Source organism: Urocitellus parryii, chromosome 3 (genome assembly GCF_045843805.1).
Source record: "Urocitellus parryii isolate mUroPar1 chromosome 3, mUroPar1.hap1, whole genome shotgun sequence".
NCBI lineage: Eukaryota > Metazoa > Chordata > Mammalia > Rodentia > Sciuridae > Urocitellus > Urocitellus parryii.
In genome coordinates, this window is record NC_135533.1 from 111,400,169 (window position 1) to 111,425,909 (window position 25,741).

Consider the following 25,741-nt stretch of genomic DNA (forward strand, 5'->3'; position numbering starts at 1 on the left):
ACCCATAATTATTGTGTTGTGGTCTATTTGACTCTTGAACTTAAGGAGAGTTTGTTTTATGAATGTTGCAGCACCATTGTTTGGTGCAAACATATTGATAATTGTTATGTCTTGTTGGTGAATGGTTCCTTTTAACAGTATATAGTGTCCTTCTTTATCCTTTTTGATTAACTTAGGTTGGAAGTTGATTTTATTCTATATGAGTATGGCCACTCCTGCTTGCTTCCAAGGACCATGTGAGTGGTAGGATTTTTCCCAACCTTTCACCTTCAGCCTGTGTATGTCTTTTCCTATCATATGAGTCTCCTGAAGGCAGCATATTGTTGGATCTGTTTTTTTAATCCAGGTTACTAGCCTATGTCTCTTGATTGGTGAATTTAAGCCATTAACATTTAGGGTTACTATTGATATATGATTTGTACTTCCAGTCATGCTTATTTATTTATTTTAATTTGGCTAGTTTTTCCTCTTTGGTTATTTTTCTCCCCCTTTACTGAGATACCTCTCACTGTTAGTTTTGGGTGCTGTTTTTCAATTCCTCTTCTTGTAGTATTTTGCTCAAAATGCCTTGCAGTGCTGGTTTTCTGACTGCGAATTCTTTTAACTTTTGTTTATCGTGAAATATTTTAATTTCATTGTCAAATCTGAAGCTTAATTTTGCTGGATACAGTATTCATGGTTGGAATCCATTATTTTTCAGCGTTTGAAATACGTTGTTCCAGGATCTTCTCGCTTTCAAAGTCTGTGATGAAAAATCAGCCATTAACCTAATTGGTTTACCCCTGAATGTAATCTGCCTCCTTTCTCTCCTTGTTCTGTATGCTGGATATCTTCATAATTATGTGTCTTGGAGTTGGTCTATTATGGTTTTGTATGTTTGGGGTCCTGTAGGCTTCCAGGACTTTGCAATCCATTCCATCTTTCAAATCTGGGAAGTTTTCTAAGATTATTTCATTCAACAGATTGTTAATTCCTTTGGTTTGAACCTCTATACCTTCCTCTATCCCAATGACTCTCAAGTTTGGTTTTTTTATGACATCCCATATCTCTTGCATGGATTGCTCATGATTTTTTAACATCCTTTCTGCATTGACTATTCTTTTCGAGTTGATAAACTTTGTCTTCATTATCTTATGTTCTGACTTCTATTTGATCTAGTCTATTTGTAATATTCTCATTTGAGTTTTTAATTTGGTTTATGGTTTCCTGCATTTCTAGGATTACTGTTTGATTTTTTTAAAATCTCTATCTCCTGATAGAGTTCCTCTTTGCAATTTGAATTTGCTTATGCAATTTATTTTCAAAGTATTCTTTCATTGTTTCAACTTGCTGTCTAATGTCTTCTCTAAGATTCCATTCCCTCTGAGTCAGGTATGCCTTGAGTTCTTTCTCTGTCCATTTTTCTGATGCCTCTAGGTTCTCCTGTAGTTTAAGTTGTCCTGCATTGTTTGTAATCCTTTTTTCCCTTGTTTTTTCATGTTGTTCACGTTACTTTCCAACTCTGTTTAACTGCTGTGTTTGTTTTCTCCTATAAATTTGTTTTGGTTTTGTATATCTCTGTGGTCTCTCCTTTGTGGTGGGAGACTATGCCTAGAAATGTTGTGTTTTATTGTACTTTAAAGCTGATTCATTCAATTCATAAAAGGCTTCCAGATTCTGTATGCATATAGTGATTTGTTGTTTGGTCTTAGGACTTTATATTTAGGTTAGGTGCTATGATGGTATGAGGGTTAGTATGTATTGGTTACTTTGGAAGATTGCTCTACTGAAGGGGGATATTAACAGGCGATTGGATCAGGGTGTCTGGTAATAGCTAGGTATTTAGGGGCCCTATAGACAGCCTCAAAACATTCACCTATTTGCATTTAGAAATTACACATAATGGAAGATGTAATGCTTGGGATGAAAGTTGGGGGGTAGGGGAAGGAAGGTGCTCTTAAAAAGAAAGAAGGAGAGAGAGAGAGATAGAATAGAGGAGAATGGAAAGAACAATAAAACTTGAAAAGGGAAAGAAAGAAAGAAAGAAGGAAAAGGGGAGAAAAAAACTAATAAAATAGAAATTTTTTTAAAAATGAAGTCTTAGAGATCCATTTTCTTCTCTTCCAGTAGGCGGAGCTGTGCCCTCCGAGCCAAGCTTCTGCCCTCAATGTGCCAACAGCAATCCCCGTAAGGCGGCTCCTGGGAGTCTCTCAATCCTGTTAGTCCAGAGTCGTTTCACTTCTCTGGCCCCTACCCCCCTTCCTCCTGCCAGCAGCCAGGTCCTGCTCACCGGAGGCAGTTCCCCAAGGATCTGGTTACACTTGCAGCCCCACCGCATGCCCTATTTCCCAAATGACTGAGCACTCTCTCTGTCATTCATCTAAGCCCCAGAGCTGTGGAGCGGTGATCTGGGAACTGACAGTTTAATTTTTCTGGACCCCTTTGGTGGGCACGCCCTCGGAGACTGGCAGCTAAGACCTTGGGTGTTGCCGCTGGTGGTAAGGGGAGTTAGGGATCAAAAATCCCCACCTCTTCCCTCGGCCCCTACAGCACGCCCACGCAGTTGGCGGTCGGGGGAGTTGGGGGTGGGGCATCTTCTCTGCTTCCCTCTGCCCCTACAGTCACACCCACGAAGAGATTTTTGAGGTTTCCTGGATGTTTGTATCTGGTGGGGGTGGGAGTCACACACCTGCTAAAGCAGATTCAACTAGGAAGGAATCTCGTTGGCTATAATCTGGTGATGTCACCTCTCTGCTACGGCGGGCCCCAGGCTCCTTGCTGGAGTGTCCGAAGGGAGGGGTGGGACTGGCCTGTCTCTGGTCTGACCCAATCTCATTTGGTTTTAGTTCCTGGTTCATTATTTCATGAAGGATTGGTTAGAGACCTCTTCATAGGGTCCCTATGAGCCGCCTCGGAGGCTGGTCACTGAGCGGTGGCAGCTGGTCACTGAGCCGCGCGGCGGCGGCAGGTGGCGGGTTTCGGGTCTGGACCTCCAGGCCGCGTGGTGGAGATTCACTCGTCTGGGGCAAACTGTCACCTCCAATAATCCTACTAATTCCTGGCAGGTCTCGCTTCAGTAGAATTTTGCTAGAAGTTTCTCAGCAGGTAGAATCTAAGCATATTAATGCGTCTCTCTGACCCCGTTATTGAGGAGGTACTGAAAGCACTGCCTCCCCGCCCTCCGCCATGTTGGGTCCCCCCATCATTTTCTTTTTTATTTCCTCTTCTTGGAATATTTTGTTGAGGATGTTCTGTACTGCAGGCTCTCTCATTGTAAATTCTTTTAACTTTTGTTTATCATGGCAGGTTTTTATTTCATCATCAAATCTAAAGCTTAGTTTTACTGGATATAAGATTCTCAGTTGGCATCCATTTTCTTTCAGAGCTTGGTACATGTTATTCCACGATCTCCTGGCTTTGAAGGTCTGGGTTGAAAAATCTGCTGATACAAATTGGTCTCCCTCTATATTCCACGATCTCCTGGCTTTGAAGGTCTGGGTTGAAAAATCTGCTGATACAAATTGGTCTCCCTCTATATGAGATCTGATTTCTCTCTCTTGCAGCTTTTAAGATTCTATTATTATTCTGTATGCTAGGCATTTTCATTATAATGTGCCTTAGTGTAGATCTGTTGTAATTTGTACATTTGATGTCTTATAAGCCTCTTGTATTTGGTTTTCCAATTCATTTTTCATGCTTGGGAAATTTTCTGATATTATTTCATAGGAGAGATTGTGCATTCCTTTGGTTTGAAACTCTGTGCCTTCCTCTATCCCAGTAACTCTTAGATTTGGTCTTTTGATGCTGTCCCATAATTCTTAGATGTTATGTTCATGGTTTTTTACTATCTTCACTGTGTGATCAAGTTTATTTTCCCAATCATATACTTTGTCTTCATTATCTGATATTCTTTCTTCCCAGTGATCTAGTCTGTTGGTTATGTTTTATATTGAGTTTTTTATTTGGTTTATTGTATCCTTCATTTCAAGGATTTCTGACTTGTTTTTCTTTGAGTCTCTCTTTCTTGAAGTAATCTTTTTCTACCTGTATTTGCTCTCTCATATCTTTCTTGGAGTAGACAAATTTTGCCTGTATTTGCTCACTTAGGTCAATTTTAATTCAGGCTCCAGGCCTCAGCATCAGAGTAAGTCTCCCAACTACTCATCCACACAGAACTACTGGGTATGCCAGTGAGACCATCAGAGGTGGCAGCAGCAGATGTGAAGAACTTTTGGCTACCCACTCAAGTAGATAGCATTGATGCTGCTCCTATGGAGGACACCCAGAAGCTTCCCATGAGTAGGAACTCAGACCATCATCCTCATATGGACCCCCGTCTACCTAAGTGGGCCTCCCCTGATCGCTGCCATCTTGGGACTCAGCAGCATTGGAATAACCCCCTATGTGCAGCAACCTGCCTGTACCCAGGAATTTCACACAGGCTCTGAAGTCAGCCCACACTTCAAGCCACAGAGCTTGTCTCTAAACTCATCATCCAACACCATCACCTGGCTATCACCACCCAACACAACACCCCACATCTGAAAGCAGGACCCTCCATCTTGGGTTACCTTCATCACCATCTTCTAGGTACCTTGTTTCTAACTCCCCCTCTCCCCAGCAGCATCTAACTTAGCACAGTGGCACACTGGTTACCTTCACCATCCTGAGGGCACAGATACCAGCTAACAACAAATGACTCCACCTATTGGATGAGAAGGGAAACAGAAAAGATGCTGATCTCCAACCAAAACAAGCCCTGTGCCTTCCTTCAAAATGTTTTTTTTCCTCTCGCTCTCTTCTCTCCCCACCTCACATACCCAACATGTGTGAAACCAAGTAATTTGCATGAATTAGAAATTTGAGAACTGGGATGTCTGAATAGTACATTACAGTTATGTTGTACAATCTTTTTATTCTTTATTTTTAATTTTTTTCTTTTTCTTTTTCTCTACCAATTTCTGCTACTTTAACATTTTTTTATTTTTCTTGATATATATATGCTTGTTTTATGAACTGTGTTGTCTTCCCACTTACTTGTCTATCCAAATTTACTTCCTCTCCTTTCAACTGCTACTAATCTTCCTCTTTAGATTTCTCTTTCACACTTCCTAAGATATAACAACTCTATGTCCTCACCTCCTACCTCCTCAGTATATCATCTTACTCCTCATCCCTGATTCTTTGTCTACCATCAGAAAGTGTAAACCTTTTTACAAGCCTACTGTAGATAATATTTGAATTCACAATATCTATACATTGTGACCAAGTGTAACATCTTATTAGCAAACATTTGTTTTTAGGGTCTATGTGGTTTATATTGGGATCTGATAACATTGTCCTTCACCTCCAAGGAGGTAGTCCCTACAGGGGCACTATAAGCCTGTGGAGTAAAAACAGTAACACCTAGGATCCACAGTGCTAGAAAAGAAGACACAGAAGCAATATGAAAAGAAAAGGGAAGAACGTGCCCCAAACAAATCAAGATACCACATTATTAGAATCCATGGCCAGCACGTCAGAAGATATGACAGAAAGAGTTCAGGATGTACATAATTTAAATGTCCTGCAAATTAAAGGATAATATAAAAGACCAAATACATGCAGCAAAAGATCATTTTGACAATGAGCTACATAAGCAAGTATTGGAAGCAAAAGATTACTTCAGTAGAAAGAGATTCTAAAAAAAAATACAGAAATCCTTGAAATGAAAGAAACAATAAACCAAATTAAAGGTTCAATTGAAAGCATCACCAACAGATTAGATCACTTGGAAGACAGGACATCAGACAATGAAGACAACATATATAATTTTGAAAAGAGTGTAGACCACACAGTGTAAATAGTATGAAATCATGACCAGAACATTCAAGAAATATGGCGTAGCATAAAAAGAAAAAAAGGGTTTTTATTTCTAAGGCATACACATCGACAAAATCTGCAAGAAAAAACTCTTCAATGTAAAACTTCAAAGTATAAATATGAACATCCTCACACAATTAAACTTCAAGTCAGGATACATTATGAAAATTAAAGAAATACTCTTATTCTTAAGTTCCAAAAAGCTGGAGCTGGTGCAATGAAGTGAGTTTAGTGATCTTTAGGATGCAAGTGTGTCTTGTGGATCTGGTGGTGGTAGTCACTTCAAGCTATATGCATGATGAAATTGCAGAGATCACATACATAGAGTTGTAAATCTCTGAATTTCCTATGTAATGTGAAAGTAATTGGGGTAACTCTTTTATCCTTATAGGAGATAGCTAAATACACTGGAAAACAGATAAAGGCTTTAACTTAATTATAGCCATAGCTAAAAATGCTTTTATTTAAAAAGGATTTTTCAATATCTTATTAGTTCAAATGTAGGACATGTCCAGGAGAATTCGCACTTTAGATTTTGGATTTTCCTTTGTCCTGGGCTAGCAATATGTATCACACCACCCTCTTGGTGGGGGCAGCAGCAGTGAGAGGCAGCTCCCCAACAGTGACAGGATCATCAGGGAAAGCAAGTAGCACCTGCAGAGCACTGTGCTTCTAGGCACATGGTGTGGTGCATGCATTTTCAATTTGAGATGTTTTCATTTACGGTAGAGTTAAGTATAGGAACATCCATGATGCCAATCGGGCAGAGCTCGGGAGGCAGTTGAACCTTTCTCATATGAACTGTTATGGGAACTTCCTTTACAATGTATGGAAGAATGGTAATTTAAATAAGTTAGCTAAGAAGAAAGGTGACACTGTGTGAAGCAGTGTGGCCTGTTAATTTTTTGGAAAAACAAGTTTTATACATCAACCCATAATCAAAACTTCCAATCTCCCAAATACATTAGAAATATACAGCAATCACAACAAAATTAACAATTAAATTTCACTCTAGTTGGAGCCAGAGCTCTTTACATATTTGAACTCGACTTGTTTTCACAGTTTCTTGCTATTCAAATGTTTCTCTTTCTAAGGCATAGCTACACTGACAAAATCTGCAAGAAAAAGCTCTTCAATGTACAACTTCAAAGTATAAATATGAACATCCTCATACACTTAAGCTTCAAGTCTGGATTTTTTAATAATGAGCTGGTAAAAAATTCTTAGGTTCTAAACACCTGGTGCTGGTGCAAGGAGGTGATTTCACTTATTCTTAGGATGTGTGTCTGGTGGCTGTTGTGGTGGTTGTCACATCAACCACATATGCACAGTTGTAGGGGACTGGTGTGGGAAATCTTGTTCTTAGCCTTTTGATACAAATTCTTCTAAAGGTGATTCATATATGTTTCAGGTCTACTTTGTGACCTACTTAAAGAAGCCATGAATAGTACTTTCTTTTCTATTTGTAAATTGCTTGAGATTAAAGATAAACCACATGTCCTTATCCTAAAGGAGCTTGAAAATCAAATAAAGAAATAAGAAGCTAAAACTGAAAATTAAAAATTGAAAGAAAAACAAAATATATATATATATATCAATCACCACTAGGTATTTTGTCTTCACTTTTTAATTTTGTAAGTTAAGATAAGAGATTAATCAAAATTTTCCAGCTTAAGTTAGGTTAAATTGGAGAAGAAAAAAATGTAGATTTTATAGCAAATACTTCTGACACCTGTAATTTCTAAAACCACTGAGAACATTTTATCAAAATTAATGAATTTTATTAAAATTCATATTAAATTACATAACAAATAATAATTTAATTTATATTAAAATTTATTTAAATTAATTTTACTAAACTAATTTTAATAAAATTTAATAAAATTTTAAATATAAATTAAAATTTAATATAAATTAATATATTAAATTAATAAAATTGAATTAATGAAAATAATTAATTTAATTAATAAAGTAAATTAATGAGATTAATTCATATTAAATTATATAATTTTTTTAAATAATTTAATTTATATTAAATTTTATTTGAATTAATTTTAATAAAAACGTTCTCAATTGTTTTAGAAATTTCAAGTGTCAGAGAAGCATTTGCTATATAATCTGCTTTTTCACTTCTCTGATATCACCTGACTTAAGCTAGAAACTTTTGGTTTATCTTTAATCTTACAAAAGATATCTTACCTTTTATCTTATCAAAAGATATCTTTTATCTTATCTTTACAAAAATAAAAAAGGTTTTAACTAACCATTTGTTAATTTTTTCATCTTTTAAAATCTATAATTTTGTTTCTCTTCTCCACTTTCTGTTTTTGATCAAATGTTTTTTAAAATGTGCTTATAAGCATTACTGTAGGGCCCAGAAAAGTATGTAAACAGTCCAAGATATTTAATGATACATTCTTAAAAATTAAAAAGGATGCATGTGATTATACTTTTGGTTTCACTGACAAAAGTCATCTTCCTTCTGGTCATATTAACATCTAAAAAAGGGAATGAACTTCAAGTGAATTTTTTAATAGAATGAAGTAAAAGGGATAGGTGTCATAGCATTTAGATTAAAAGAATCTTAGAATTTATCCACCACTAACATATTCAGGCCCTCCCACTGTAATTTTCTTTAAGTAGTTATACAAATAACTAAACTAATGAATTCACAACTTTTATACATCATATTTTGTTTTCATATAGCCCAAATACTGAGGTACATATCTTTTTCATATGGGTTGGATTTTTCTTTTTTCTGTTATATAAATGAAACTAAATTTAACAAATATAATCATTTTAAAAAATTGGAGCTCTAGTTATTATTGCTGTTGATTACCTGGTAGCATCAGAACAAAATTTTATATAAAAAATGCTACAGAAAACAAACAAAAGTAAAGTTTTATTAAAAAGTACTACAGCAAAAAACAAACTCCAAAAAAAGGGGAAGGGGGAGACAAAATACCTGGTTGCTCTGTATATCAACTTTTTTCTTTTTCTTTTTCCCTGAAAATGCATAACTTCTTTTCAAAAAGGCCACTTTGTAAAAAGTACAAAGTGTTTATAGCTTCTTTAAACTGCTAAATCATCTCTGGCTTGAGAATCACCTATTGCTTTAAAAGGTCCTTTTGTACAACCCTGGCGCTATTGTCAGGGAACACTGGCAATGATATAAAGGTGAGCAAGAAGTCTAAGACGAGATTCAAAAGGAGATTCCCAGGTTCACCAGGTCCAGTCCAGCTAGGCTAATCAGTGGCACAGAGAATGTGATGCCAAGAATGGATTCACAGCTGCTCTTTTACCAGCTCTGAATTCTGCTGCATCTTTCAAACTTCTTGGTACATTCTTACCTTCCTTTCTCCTTCCTCTGGAGTCTAAACATTTCATGGCATGAGCAGAAAGTTTTGGTGGTGGAACACATAAAGGAGATTCTGCTTCCAGAAATTTAACAAAAAGTTCTGAAAAAGAACTATTAAGCCCAGGTTGCTCATTTGGTCTCAAAGATGTGCTGGGGACATTTTTTGATCTTCCTCCAAGCCAACCCGTCAAACGCTTAGTAACACCACCATCATCTCCATTCAACAACTGCTCCATTTCTTCCTTTTGAATGTTCAGGATGCTTCCAACTAACTGTAACACTTTGTGATGCTTACTGTTCAGTGTATGGAAATGCCCAACAAAGGTTTCTCATTAGGACTTCGTCCGCTTTTCCTTCTGTGCCATTTCCTGAGTTCATCAATTTCTTTTGTGCATCATTCAACATTTCTTGTTGGATCTCATTTTGCTTTTTAAGTCCTTCAATCTGTTTTTCCTTTAGATGTAACTGTTGTATAAGTCTGGTTGCTGAATCCAACACACCATTGGCTTTATCCAAATGTTCCTGTAATAATAATACCTCTCTTTCTAGATTTTTTGCCTTTTCCTTTCATTCGATTATATGTTGTTTTTCCTTTTCTAATTCAGCTGAATACATAGCTTTTTCTTCTTGTTGGAAATGCTCCAGAACCATTTGCAGGTTAGTTAATGACATGGCATACTGCTTTATTTGTTCCTGGTAGAGCAAAAGCTGCAGTGCATACTCATCCCTCTCTGGGGAGAGTAAACGCACCTGTTTCTGCAGGGACTCTACCTGCACACTGGCTTGATGACTTGCATTAGAAGAGAAAAGTAGCTTTTCTTCCAATAGTGTGACTTTCTCTCTCAGGTTCATCTCTCTCTTCTCTGCAGCCCAAATTTTCTGGGTGTAAGAATCTTCTTATTCTAAAAGGTGGTTCCTCAGTCTTTGTACCTCCTGATTTAAATGTAATTCTTTATCACTTAACTTTTGAACCTCTTTCTGGAGGGTACTCTTTTCCATCTGTTTGTTCTTTAGGGACAAGGTGAGTTGGTCTGTCTCCTACTGATATAGAATGGTCTTCTCCTTCATTGATTCAACTGCATTTAAAAACTGATTTAATTCCCCAGCCTTGCCCTGTTCTTTTTCTTGTAATACTTACTCAAAGGCAAGAGCTTTCTCCTTCATCAACTTCATGAGAAGTTCATGTTTCTCTCTTATAATTCTTGATATTCCATATTTCCTTTTCTTTGGATGTTTCTATTATTTTTTCATTTTCTCCTTTTAGTTTAGAAATCCATTTCTAAAATTAATATTCTCTCCTCGAGGTTAGTTATTGCTTGCCTCAACAACTCATTTTCATTCACTTTGTTAGTGAACTTTACATTTGAAAAAAGGTAACTGATCACTTTTGGCTTGGATTAAGAGGTCTTTTTCTTTCAGTAAATTTTGTAACAGATCTTGTTTGTCCTTGAGCTGTTTAATTTCAGAATCTGTTTGTTCATATTCTTTCTTTTCTGTCTTGGAGGCAGCAGCAATTGCATCAGACAATCTGTGGTTATTCTCCTGGAGCTCCTTAATGGTGGCCTCTTTTTCTTGCAGCAGTTTTCTCAGCTCTTTGACCTCTGCTGACTGGGAGGTAAGTGATGATGCAGACAAGAGCTGTGGTGTAATCATATCAAGTTTTCCTAAAAAGAGAAAAGTTGCCCTAGGCACTGCTGTACCTGGCCTAATTTGAGCTCAAAATGTTTGACTTTGGTTTAATTCAGCTCATAACATTGGATGAGGCCAGTGTAGTCTGCTTCTAATTTAGAACTGTTATCATTGTCAACCAAAACTTGGGCTTCAAGTTGAAGAAGGTCTTCCTCGTGTTGGGCTGACTTATGATGCAGATATTGGATGGTTGTCATTACCTATTGTGTCCATCCCTCCATTTTTTTCACTTGCTGTTTTAATTCATCACATTCTTGTAGGAGCTCCTTGAACTGATGACTATTAACACCTCGAACCTCATGACCAGTGCCAGAGATTCATAAAACTTCCAATAAAGTCTGACATTTTTTACTTAGTGCATCTATTTCAATGTCTTTTTCTCTAATGATACTAGATAAATTCTGCAGAGTTTCCTCTAAACATATCTTGATAACTATTTTCAAATTTTGTGGACTTTTTTTTAACTTTCTTCTTGAAGTTGGATGAGAGTTGTTGCTTTGGCAGTGACTATATCCTTCATTTTCTGATGTTCTGCTTGCAGTTGGGTATTTTCTTTTGTCTTCTCATTTAAAATAGCTAATATTTGTTCTCTTTCCATAGTGAAGGTCTGCAGTTGCCACTGAAGGTAAACAACATCCTGGGTGTAGGAATCTGAATAAATTTTATCCTGAAGAGCTTATATCTCCACGTCTTTCTGCTGGATAACTTGAGTGAGTTTACCAACTTCATTTTTGGACAGCTGATCAATCTGTTTGATTAAAGATATATTCTTTTCATTTAGAAGTTGAATCTCAAGTTCTCGTTCTTGAATCCCTTTTACTAATTTTTCAATTTCATAGTTATACAGGTGGTGTTTTTCACTTCCATTTTCTATAGAAAGGCTTTTAACTTTTGTTTCTTAAAAACTATCAGAATTGTCTCCTGGAGGGTTGTGTGTGTCTTCCTACAACTGGGCTTTTATTTGTTCAATGGTTTTCTGCAAATTCTTAATTTCCTCATCTTTCTGCTCCATCACAGAAGGCCACAATTGACTACATTCCAGCTTCAAGTTTTCACACTGTTCAATTTCTTGTTGCTTTCCCACACTGAGATGCACTTTTTCTCTCTTCAAGGCATCTCTGTCATTTTCTGCCAAAGATAATTTTTTATTTATATCTTTTATTTGATTCTCAAGTTCTCTCATCTTTGTTGCAGACTCTACTTTTTCAGTTTGTAGAACCTGAATAGTTTTTTACATCTCACAGATTTTAGACTCATCAGTTACTGTAACTCCTGAGTCACCTTTTTGTTACTGATTTTCAAGTTTTTCAATTCTTTCTTCATAGTCATTTAATGCCTCTTGATACTGGTGACTTATCTCTGTCAGTTTCTGTTGAAGTGCATTCTGCAAAACTGACATTTCCTCTTGATGATTATCAAGATCTTGACTTCAGTTTTGCTCAAGTACCTTAATAGTATTTTGTAGTTTGCAGATTTCACTTCGATGAGAATTATGTGTTCCCTTTGCCTGAGCTATATCCCTCCAATGGCCAACTTGAGATTCAATTCTTGAAACTTCAACTGACAGTCTGTTGATTTCTTGTTGTGATGAAATGATGTCACTGAAGTCCGCGTTATCACTTGGAAAAGCTGGACAATGACTGATCTCATTACCGAATGAAGACTGGTCAGTGGTTGCTGGTACACCACTAGCTCCTGAATGTACTGACTGCAGTGTGGACAACTCATCTTGTAGTGCAAACTGTCTTGCTTTAAGTTGCCTGATTTCTACTTCTTTCTCTTCCAGTTCATTTCAGTAATTTGCAGATTGATGTTGAATCCGTAGCTCTGATGCTGCATACCTTTCTTCCAGTGCCATACAATAGTTTTAAGTTTTTCATTGTCATATCTGATCATCCATTTGGTATCATCAATGTTCTTCCTCCAATACTTAGGTAAACCTGCTTCTACATCCTCGAAATCATCGAGAAACTCATTCTAAGTAATGTTGGAGATATGGCTGGTGAAGGAAGGCAAGCTTCCCCCCACCTGACACAAGGAGTGGCCTCTAAAACAGGATGACACTGCCACAATTTCAGTAAGTCTTCAGACCCACTGTGAAAACCACCTCCATCTCTATCCACCTCCAAAACAACCTCTGTCTCTATCCACCTCTGCTCTGAACCTCCTTGAGGACTGAGGTATCAATTATGACCCAAGCACTCAGAATTCCATGAAGGGTGGGGCTCTTGCCAACCATTGTGTTCTGCCTGGAAACAGAGGCCTGGCCTGGGCTTGCACCATAGACTCGCTGCCAGTGGCCCTGTCACCCCCACAGGGCCTTGGCTCCTTTCCTCAACTTTCTGCCCTTGGGCTTGTGTGACTTCTCCCCCAGAGTTGGCGATTTGCCCCAGCTCACAGGCTACTCCTGCCACCTGGGTGCCTGCTGCTATATCACCCCTACCTCATTCCTAATAATAATAAACTTGAAACTTTCCCACTAAGATCAGGAACCATCAAGGGTATCCTCTCCTACTACTCCAATTTAACATCTTACTGAGTTCCTAGCTAATGTCATGAGTCAAGAAAATGATATTAAAGATATAGAGGATTGGGAAGAAAGATAACCTTTCTGGTATGCTGTCTTTTGCTTAGGGACCATCTTATAATTTTTACTTTATTCTCTGTTGGTAATATCTTAACAGCAAAAATCAGGTTACATCCAACTTCTTCAGGTGTCAAATCAGCTTTGACACCTTCCTACCATGTTGAATCCACATATCTTGACACATTAGGAAGGTGTCAAAACTGATTATATATAGACAGAATATCTTTATTTTATTTTTATTTGGTGCTCTGCAACTGAGCCCCAGCCCCAACCCCAAAACTGATTTTTTTTAATGGGTTGGGAGTATATCTCAGTAGTAGAGCACTTTCCTACCAGGTATGCAGTCCCTGGGTTTAATCCCCAACACCAAACAAGATAATTATTTTTTGTTGTTTTAGAAAAAATGATTCCATATAGTATCTACCATTATATACAGATTATAAATCAATTGTGAAATGTATTGGATACTATTAATTAAACCACACTGAAGGCAAGAATGTGAATGCAGGTCCCCAAATCAAGTCATCACCAATTACCAGGGAAAGGGCCCATTACTACTGGCTGGGGTGGATGATATTGAAGATAGGAAACTTGTTTTCCATATGTATGTCTTGTAAATCTAATGTACTTTTTTGATTAGTATAATGAGATGTTATGGCTACAACACTAGATTTGACTTATTTATAAGACTAGGACTTATATTGTAAGGGGGGATCCGGCGGAGCGTCGGAGGGAGAGACCACACAAGAGACTTACTCCATGCAATTGGCAAAAGGGGATTTATTGGGGATCCATTCCAGCGTGCTGGGGCTCCTTGCTTACTCAAGAAGGGAGAGCAGCCCAGAGCCCAGAGCAAAGGTCAAGCAGAGCTTAAGTACACTTTTTGGGGAGGGCGGGAGTCTTTGCATACATCAGAACAAATCATCATGAGGCGCGGGGAAATTGAACAACAACTCTGAGACGTGATTGGCACATTCATTGGCGGGCGAGGGTGATTGGTCATTCGTAAGCGGGTTACACATTCAAACTGATTGGTTCGGGCCCTGTGAGGAACTGCACAGGGCCCTAGGCTAAATGGCCAGTAGGGTGTTGTCTTAACTATCTCAGGAATCTGGGTGTAACAGAGGAACTTAATAATACCTAATCTTTTACATTCAAGCTTTCCAGCTTAGAAACTTTACCCTTTCAATATGACCTAGACTTATTTATGAGACTGGGACTTCTAACTTTTTTCTTACTAAGTCCTAATCTTATTTATTTACTTACTCACTTGAAGTATAGCTTTTAAGCTATAATTTTAAAAGCAGATGTATACAGGAAATGTTGCTTTCCTCCTATTTTTTTTCTGAAATATCAGGCTATCTGCTTTACCTGCAAGTTGGGAAAGCCTGTGGAGTGCTGATCCTCTTTACTCTGTCCTGTGCATCCTGTGGTTACAGGCAGCGTGTAGTGTGTGCTCTGGAATGGAGTAGCATGGCATTGCCCTGGCATATAGAGCTCTTCCATCCAGAGTTGAAGTCTAGAGGCAGCAAGATTTCTTATTATTTTTCCCCAAACATACCATTTCTTGCTGGGTACAGGGCCTTTCCTGGGCCCCTTGGAGGAGTATGTGAAGCCTGGACAGGAGAGCCTGGATCCTACTCAGGTGCTCGAGTGAGTCAAGCCATGGATTTCTTCACACTGCAGCTTCATGATAGCGTCTATTGGAATAACATTCTGTAGGGTTTGAAAAGTAAGATATAATTATTAATAAAAAAGAAATGAAAGGAACAAGATGGGAGGTAAAGAACCTGTTAGCCAGAGGACAGTGAACCAGAAGTCCCTCCCAGTGACCTCCTTTCCAACAGCCATCAGGAGGAATTGCCCCTGTTTGTTCTCTCCATGGGGCTGGAGGGAAGAAAGCTCTCCATGGGAGATAGTATGTCTGGCTCTGGTGCTCAACCCTGAGCTCCTGATCTCTGCTTCCCTCAGGAGCCCTGTCTTTCTGTTTTTTATTGCTACAATGGAAGACCACAGACTGGGTAATACCCAAATTATCAAATCTCTCTTTCAATGAAAATATGTATGCTTCATGTACTTTATGATGTGTGGCATCATAAAGAAACTAAAAGTATATTTTAATGATGGGAAATTCATCTTCTACCAATAAGGATATGTATTCGACTATTTTAGAGACAATAATTAATCAGAAGGGAAAGCAGGTCAAAAGGACCCAGCTGCTACAATTCTTAAAGACTGTAGGTGAATTTTGTCCTTGGTTTTATGACCAAGATTCACCAAATTTACATACATGGGACAAATTAGGAAGAAAATTACATAAAATTTGCCTTTCTAATGAATTACCTGGAAACACTGAGAATATTCAAAAGGTTTGGACTGCATTAGACAGCTGTCTTTTTGATTACATGGGCCAAAATCCATGGCCTCCTGAAGATCTATTGAAAGGTATTCAGAGAGCCATTAAGTCTATTCAAATGGAAAAATTGCCTGAGGCTAACCTCTTTTCCTCTAAGCCAGCTAAAAACTAAAACAAATTATATTCAAACAAAAACCTTAGGGCAAGACCGAAAGTAAAAAACTTAGCCTTGCATGAACCAAACCAGAGTAGTCTGGAGGAAAACCAGAGAGAGAGGAGAACCATAGAGAGGAGGCCTCCAAGGGGATAGAAGGTCCTTCGCCTGGAGAGGAGTGTCCAGAGAAGATTCATAGGAGTTCTCCTATATGAAACTTATAAGTTCAGAGTCAACATGGTGACAGGGAAGTGTCCACAGAGGAATAGCAGTCTGAGTGAAAGGAATCAGACAATGAAATCCAGGATTTACCAGGGAATTTTAACAGATTGTGCTTAACGGCACCTGCCCCAGCCATTCAAATTTGGCCGCTCTCAGTTAAAAGGATGAATTTTAACAGATATTCTGAACTGGCGATGACTTTCCTTACTCCATTCCAGCAGGGAACTAGAAAGGCGCAGGAAGCTGGCAAAGATACTAGCGACTTTAAACTCTTTTCGGTTTTTGAGCAGGTTAATGATCAAGACCAGCATGTTCGTGTCCATGCGGTAATTCCATTTAAAGCAATTAAGAAATTAAAAAATGCTTATGGTGTTTATGGTCCTAATCTGCCACTTATACAGAGCTTGCTTTAGACAATTCACAGCCAGCCACTCCCTCCAGGTGACTGGGGTGCCAATAAACTTTATCCTAATTTTGTCAGAAGGCTGTATCAGACCACAAACCGGTCTATTAAAGACCACATGGCAAGCCAAGATGGCGCTGATCAGCCCGCATTTTGGTCTTCATTTCCATATAGTAGGGAGGCAAAAAACTTCTGGTCAGCCCATTCCCAGGCCGGAAAAACAGGGGAACCAGAAGAAAGGTCACACAGTTTAACATCATCACAACCGACCATGGGGAGCCGCCATTTCTACCAGAGCGGATCTCACAGATGGTTTCTTTACAGCCATCAATGATAATTGAATTGGATCCTAAATTAGGGCCACAACAAATCCCTACTGGGATTTTCAGGTCACTCCCAAGAGAAAGTATAGGGTTAATTTGGGGACATAACAATTTAAAAGAGGCCATCAAGGTGACACCTAGAGTGGTTGGTTCTTGTTTTGAGGGAGAATTAAATGTTACTGTAAAATCAAATTATGTCCTTTGGCTTACTCCAAGAAATACTATTGCTCAATTGATTTTATTACCCTGTAATTTGGATGGACACCCACAAGTAAATTCAGTTTCCAAACCACCAGAGTGTGCTGGTCTCAATTAGTGCAACAGGAGTGCCCTCTACTGGAATTTAAAATCAATCATAAAAAGTTTAAAGGCATAGTGCACACAGGAGCAGATAAATCAGTCCTGTTCAGTCACTTCTGGCCTAAAAATTGGCCCTTACATATAGCACCAGCTAACTTAGAAGGAATTGGACAAATCTCACAGCCTGCTCAAAGTGCTAATTATCTCCATTGGGAGGATCCTGATGGGAACAGTGGAATTTTTAAACCTTATGTGTTAGAGTCCTTATCAGTAAACCTAAGGGGAAGAGACATATTAAGCAAAACAGGATTATTATTAATAACTCCAAATTCTATGAGATCATTTGAGGAAATTAATCAAGGACTTCTTTCTAGAGATGATGAGGAAAATTATCAGGAAGAGTAACTGCTTACAAACCAGTCTCCTCAACAGAGATTAGTAACTACTCCAAACCAAAATTTTTACTAGGGGCCCTAAGTGTCTCCCTGATCCAAAAGACAGCAGAAAAGATCACCTGGCTCACAAAGGAGCCTAAATGGATTTCTTAGTGGCCCATCTTAGAGGAAAAACTTAAGATAATTCATATGTTAGTTAAGAACAACTTCAGGCTGGACATATAGAATCAACGCTTAGTCCTTGGAACACCCCCATTTATGTTATTAAGAAAAAGTTAGGTAATTGGAGGTTACTACAGGATTTAAGGGCAATAAACCATGCAATTCAGCCTATGGGATCATAGCAGCCTGGACTTCCTTCTCCTACAGCAATTCCTTTAAATTATAGCTTAATGCTAAAAGATCTAAAAGATCATTTTTTTCTCAATAATTTTACATCCTGAGGATTGTGAAAAATTTGCTTTCAGTGTCCCAGCAATTAATTTTAAAGAACCTGTTAAAAGATATTGCTGGAAGGCTTTGCCTCAAGGGATGCATAATAGTCCTACTTTATATAAAAAATTTGTGGGTCAAGAGATAGCTACTATAAGAAATAACTTTCCTGATGCATAAATTATTCATTTTATTGATGATATATTATTGGCTCATGCTAATCCAGAAGTACTTTCGGAAGTTTTTACTCAGTTAGAGGCTTCACTTACAGCAATGAGTTTGTGCATTACTCCTCAAAAGATACAAAAGATGCCTCCCTTTCAATATTTACGTCAGATAATTCAAGGTCGTACAGTCCACCCTCAAAATCTACAGACAAAAGTTAAGGAGTTATGTACCCTTCATAATTTTAAAAAAACTATTAGGAGATATTAATTGGCTGAGGCCATCCTTAAAACTAACTACTTCTGATTTAAGTCCTTTATTCCAGATATTACAAGGAGATCCTTCTCCAACCTCTCCTCATCAACTGACAATAGAGGCAGAGCAACTTTAAAAAAGGTTGAAATTGCAATTAAAAATACACAGCTTACCAGAATTACTCCTCAAGAGCTGGTATATTTATTAATACTTCCAACTGCTCATGCCCCTACAGGAGCTATATGGCAAAGATTGGCAGTTATTGAGTGGATTCATTTAGCCCACTCTCCCCAAAAGACATTAATTCCTTTTCATGACTCTATTGCTCAAGTAGTAATTAAAGGTAGGAGGAGAGTTTTACAAGTAATTGGATCTGAACCTGCTATTATAATTATTCCATTTTCTATTCAACAATATAATTGGCTTTTTCAAGCTTCTAGTTTATGGCAAATAGCTTTTGGTGATTTTCATGATCAGATAGAAAGTCATTACCCTTGTGATAAAATTATTCAATTTGCATCAATAACACTGATAATTTTTCCAAAGATTGTATGTGCCCAGCCCATAGATGGAGCCCTAATGGTGTTCACTGATGGTTCAAACTCAGGTAAAGCAGGTTTTTATAGCTATGTTCACACAGAGGTAATACAAACCTCATATACTTCTGACCAAAGAGCAGAGCTAGAAGCTCCCATTTGTGCCTTAAATTATTTTACATATGTGCCTATGCATATTTATTCTGACAGCTTATATGCAGTCAGAGTTACCAAAAATATTGAAACTTCAGTTATTGGATATACCTCATCACAAGAGCTATTTAAATTATTTCATAATATACAAAAGGTGATGCAAATGCGAAAATACCCATGTTTCATAGGACACATACGAGCTCACACTAATCTTCCAGGACCTTTAACTTCAGGTAATGACAAAATTGATAAATTGGTAGCTGTTTGTCTACAGATGTCTCCATATGATTGTGCACAAGCTTCACATTCTTTACATCATCAAAATACTTCTAGCTTACATTAAAAAAATTTTAATATTACCAGAGAACAAGCTCGTCAAATTGTAAGTCACTGCCCTAAGTGTGTTATTAACATTCCATCTCTGCTATCAGGGGTAAATCCCCATGGATTTAAATCAAATCAAATATGGCAAAAGGATGTAACTCATATTTCTCAATTTGGTAAACAATGTTATGTACATGTGATAGTTGATACACATTCCAGATTTATTTTTGTCACAGCACGTTCAAAGGAATATGCTCGACATGTAATTTCTCACTGCCTAGCAGCCTTTGCTGTGTTAGGATGCCCTTTACAGATTAAAACACATAATGCACCAGCTTATATAAGCTCTTCTTTTCAACAATTTTTCCAAGAGTTTCAAATTGACCATAAAACAGGAATTCCTTATAACCCCCAAGGTCAAGCCATTGTAGAACGATCTCATTTATCTATTAAGCTACAATTACAAAAATTAAAAGAATAACATCTATGACTCCCACAAAATAGTCTCAACCATGCCTTGTTTGTTTTTAATTTTTTAAATTGTGATGCAGAAGATCACACTGCAGCCGAGAGACATATGTCTTCTGCAACAACAGGCCCTTTAGGCAGAGTTTTGTGGAAAGACTTACAGATGGGTCAGTGGAAAGGTCCAGATCCAGTGATTATGTGGGGCAGAGGTCATGCTTGTATTTTTCCAGAAGGTGCTTTCTGTCCTATCTGGGTGCCTGAACGCACAATCAGACATGGAAGAGATAGAATCGAGACTCAAGTGACTGAAAATCGACCCAGAGAAGCCTCCACTCAAAAGGAAGAGATATCAAAGAAGAATGAAGAGGAACCAACATGACCCAGCTGAAAAGCTGATCTCATGGGAAGATGTGAAGAAACTGACAACAAACGCTTCACGAATAATTGAACCCCTAGGAAGGAATAAGACCCCATTGATGATGGTAGCTACTGTGATTGCCCTGCTGGGTTGTCAGGTAAAAGGGAGATGAGCAGACACTTACTGGACATATTTCCCAGATCCACCCCTGGTACGCCCAGCTGTGTGGACTGGAGAATCTATTCCTGTGTTTACTAGGAACTCATTCATGATGGGAGGATTTACAGATACTCATATTACTCCGGATCATGTGACTAGATTTAATTATTCTGGCTACAGTGCCCAATTACCTTTGTGTTGGTCCAACAATAAACATGTTGGCTATCTCAGAGTATCATTTGAGGAAAAGACAGTGATTGGGAGACCTAGACTGATTAATCATACTATTTATGAAGACTTAAAACCTTATACTAGATCAGTGATCAAAATGGGACTTTCCCATAAAAAAAAACAGTCATTTCTGCAAAACTACTATGAATACCTCATTGTCCTAATAGTTCTACAATTGAGATTGGCACCTTTCATAGATGGATAGATTGTGTAAATACCTTTCCAGTACAACATAAGGTGTCTAAAGATAGTGGGTATATTTTAGACTGGTCTCCAAAAATTGATAAAAGACAATTACAAAAAAAATTCTGCTATGACACCTGCAGGATTTGTTACAATATTTTTACTTACAGGGAGGGTGGTATTCAAAAAGATATTTGGTGTTTATTTGCTGCCTCAGAATTCTTACATTTTACAGATAAGCCTTTACCAAAATTTGTTGGAAAGAGCTGTAAGGAAGGATCTTGCTGTGGCTTAAGCCTGTGTCCAATCTCCTTACATTTTAATCATTGGAAATGTAATAGTTAAATGGATAGATGACCAATATGTTGTAACATGTAACAAATGTAACTTAACCAATTGTATTACTAGATATAATAGAGAAAAAGGAATGCTGGTACTTCATCAACCCTATTTTGTTTAATTGCCTGATAATATTTCAGAGCCATGGTACTCTGATGCTGGTTTTCAAGTCTTACAGCAAATCCATACCAAGCTAGTGAGACCTAGAAGTGCCATTAGAATTATAATTGTGGGATTTATGGCCTTGGTTTCTTTCATTGCATCTACAATCACAGCTTCGATCACTTTATGTCAAAATAGTCAACATGCAAAATTTCTTAATAATTTAGCCCAAAATACTTCCAAGACTCTTCACAATAAAGTAAATATTGATGAAAGGATTGAGACTAAGTTAAATGGCTTAGAGGTGACTGTTATAAATATAGGTGATGAACTTTCAGCTTTAAACTTTAAGGAAAGGCTTAAATGCCACGCAAGTTATAAATATGTGTGTGTTACAATTGCAAAGTACAATGCTTCTCTCTGGGTTTGGGAGAAGGTTAAGAACCATTTGTTGGGTATTTGGCAAAATAATAATAATAGCTTAGATCTTTTAGAACTGCATCATTATATCCAAGATATTCAAAATAATAGAACTGACTTTTTGGATCCTTCTGCTTTAGCTAATTAAATATTGAAGGAATTAGGTGAATTTAACCCTGGAAACATTCTTAAACACTCAGCCTGGTACATTATTGGATTGTTCTCTTTGCTGTTAATTCTTTTTTGTGTTGTAATTATAGGATGGCGAGTCTTCAGAGTGAGAGTGCAGAGACTCGAGAGAGTAAATCATTGCCAGCTTTTTAAAAGAAAAAAGGGGGAAAGGGAGTGCCTCACCCCCATGTACCGTGTCACTGTGCGGGAGAATGACGAGTTAAAACGGCTAAAAGCTATCTTGTTAGGAATTTCCAGCAAAATTGGGGTGCTCTAAAACCTAGAGGAAGGATTTTCATCACACGAGGATCAGCTACGGGGGCTCAAACTCGAGCAATTTGTCCGCACAGAGGGTCACGCTGCTTATTCAGCAAATCGCCCCGCGGCTAGAGTCTGTGGCGTGCGCTGGGAAACAACGAAGATAGCAACACAAAGATACAGCGCTGCAGATTCTGTGGGCTCCTGCCAGCTGTGCAATCACTGTACTCAGTGCTGAATTCTTGGTTTGAGACGGGGGAAGGAAGCAGTACAATTTGGTTCTCCACACCGGTCAGACCACAGAGGAAGCCAGTAGCCACCATCTTGAAGAGCTGACATCACCAACCCTGTTTTCGACTGATCGCAGCTCATTCAGCTATAGAACAGGTAATTTCAGGCTGCTATTCGTCTGCGTCTCGCAGACAAATTACTCAGGCTCAGTGCTAAAGATCTCGTGGAAACTGCTTCTTGGAGCCTGCTCCTATCAGAACATACACCGAGCCCAGAGCGGCCGAATTCCGGCTCCCGGAACTGCTCTGGCCCAGGGCTAAAGAACCCGCGGAAACTGCTTCTCGGTCCAGGTCCTGCTGAATACTGTGGAGGTAAATACCAACCAAGCCTTCATAGGCAGTGGCAACAGGATTGAGACAGGGCTTGTGAGGGCCGGTCAGGACTCACCCGTTGCTTTGGTCACCTGGCAAAGGGAACGAAATGCTGCCATTTGCATAGGATACCAACATGGCAGAGATCTGATGTCATCAGAAAGCAGTGGAGGAGATAACTTCATTGATACCAGCAGCGACAGAAACAGTTGGTCTCCTGGTAAAGAAAGTGAGTCACATACACCTGAGTCTCTCTCACTTTGTCATCAAGCCAGAGGGGCAGAGCAGAGCCGCTGCCTGCACCCGGAAAACACCCAGCGACCCGCCGGCGTGGTATCACGTCACCCCAACTGGAGTAGGGGCAGAGCAGAGCCGCCACTCGTGCCCGGCACAGGCCCAGAAACCCGCCGGCGTGGCAGTCACGTCACCCCATTTGGAGTAGGGGCCGAGCAGAGCCACTGCCTGCATCTGGAACAGGCCCAGCGACCTGCCGGCATGGTAGACACGTCACCCCAATTGGAGTAGGGGCAGAGTAGAGCCACTGCCTGTGCCCGGAACAGGCCCAGCGACCTGCCAGCGAGGTAGTCACGTCACCCCAATTGGAGTAGGGGCAGAGCAGAGCCGCCACCCGCGCCCACAAGGTAGGCAGACCTGCGACTGACCGGCAAAACAGGCCCAGCGGTCCGCGGGCATGGTAGACACATCACACCAATTGGAGGAGGGGCAGAGCAGAGCCTCCGCCCGCAAATACAAGGTAGGAAGACCTGCGACCTACCGGCGGATCAGGCCCAGCGGCCTGCCGGCGTAGTAGACACGACACCCCAATTGGAGTAGGGTCAGAGCACAGGCTTCGCCCACGCCCGGAACAGGCCCAGCGACCTGCTGGCGTGGTAGTCACCACACCCCAATTGGAGTAGGGGCAGAGCAGAGCCGCCACCTGGGCCCACAAGGTAGACAGGCCTGTGACCGACCAGCAAAACAGGCCCAGTGGCCTGCCGGCATGGTAGATACATCACCCCAATTGGAGTAGGGGCAGAGCAGAGCTGACACCTGCGCCCGTAACAGGCCCAGCGACCCGCCGGCATGGTAGACACGTCACCCCAATTGGAGTAAGGGCAGAGCAGAGCCTCCGCCCACGCCTACAAGGTAGGCAGACCTGCGACCGACCGGCAGAATAGGCCCAGCGGTAGACTGATCACCCCAATTGGAGGAGGAGCACAGCTGCTACCCGCCCCTGCAAGGGAGACTTTTCAACTATACAAGAGCAATATAAATATATAGGGGGAAAATTTCAAAAACACAATAGTTTCACCAAGTAGAAAGAAACTCGAGCAGTATGAAAAGACAAGGAAAGAAAGGACCACAAGCAATGCAGGTCAACTCAACTTTAGAAGAGGTAATAGCTGCAGCAGATGGAATGTCAGATAAAGAATTCAGGATATACATGCTTCAGATGATCTGGAGTCTCAAGGAAGACATTTTACAGCAAAATCAGACAATGAAAGACCACTTTGACAATGAATTACATAAACAAATCCAAGAAGCAAAAGATCAACTATACAGGGAGATAAAGGTAATAAAAAACAAACAAACAGAAATCCTAGAAATGCAGGAAGCAATAAACCAACTTAAAAACTCAATTGAGAATACTACCAGCAGAGTAGAACACTTAGAAGATAGAACATCAGACAATGAAGACAAAGTATTTCAACTTGAAAAGAACATAGACAGCTCAGCAAGACTGTTAAGAAACCATGACCAGAACATCCAAGAGATATGGGATAACATAAAGAGACCAAACTTAAGAGTCATTGGGATACAGGAAGGCATAGAGTTCCAAACCAAAGGAATGAGCAATGTATTCAATGAAATAATATGAGAAAACTTCCCAGACTTGAAGAATGAGACAGAATCCCAAATCTTAGAAGCCTACAGGATGCTGAATGTGCAAAATCATAAGAGATCCACACCTAGACACATTATAATGAAGATGCCCAACATACAGAATAAGGAGAGAATTTTAAAATCTACAAGAGAAAGGAAGCAGATTACATTTAGGTGTAAACCAATCAGGACAACAGCTGACCTTTCAACACAGACTCTGAAAGCTAGAAGATCCTGGAATAACATATTTCAAACCCTGAAAGAAAATGGGTTCCAACCAAGAATCGTGTATCCAGCGAAATTAAGCTTCAGGATGGAAGATGAAATTAAAACCTTCCACGATAAACAAAAGTTAAAAGAATTTGCAGCTAGAAAACCATCTCTTCAAAATATCCTTCGCAAAACATTACAGGAAGAGGAAATGGAAAATGACAATGAAAACCAACAGTGGGAGGTAGGACAGTAAAGGGGGGAAAATAATCAAAGAGGAAAACAAACCATGTTTAGTAACATAAATAAACAAATATGGCTGGAAGAACAAACCATATCTCAATAATAACCCTAAATGTTAATGGCTTAAACTCACCAATTAAGAGACACAGGCTAGTAGAATGGATCGCAAAACAAGACCCAACAATATGCTGCCTACAGGAGACGCGTTTCATAGGAAAACATATACATAGACTGAAGGTGAAAGGTTGGGAAAAACCATATCACTCATATGGACTTCAGAAACAAGCAGGAGTGTCCATACTCATATCAAATAAAATAGATTTCAAGCCAAAGTTAATCAAAAGAGATAAAGAGGGACACTATATACTGCTCAAGGGAAACATACACCAACAAGACATAACAATCATAAATATATATGCCCCAAACAATGGTGCAGCTATGTTCATCAAGCAAACTCTCCTCAAGTTCAAGAGTCTAATAGACCACCATACAATAATCATGGGAGACTTCAACACACCTCTCTCACCACTGGACAGATCTTCCAAACAAAAGTTGAATAAGGAAACTATAGAACTCAATAACACAATTAATAACCTAGACTTAATTGACTTATATAGAAT

At 39.1% G+C, this 25,741-nt stretch overlaps 1 pseudogene; it reads right to left on the bottom strand.

The window, feature by feature from the left end:
* Positions 1-8,948: 8,948 nt before the first annotated feature.
* On the bottom strand, positions 8,949-16,530 carry LOC113177477 (thyroid receptor-interacting protein 11 pseudogene; annotated as a pseudogene).
* Between the last annotated feature and the right edge of the window lie 9,211 nt (positions 16,531-25,741).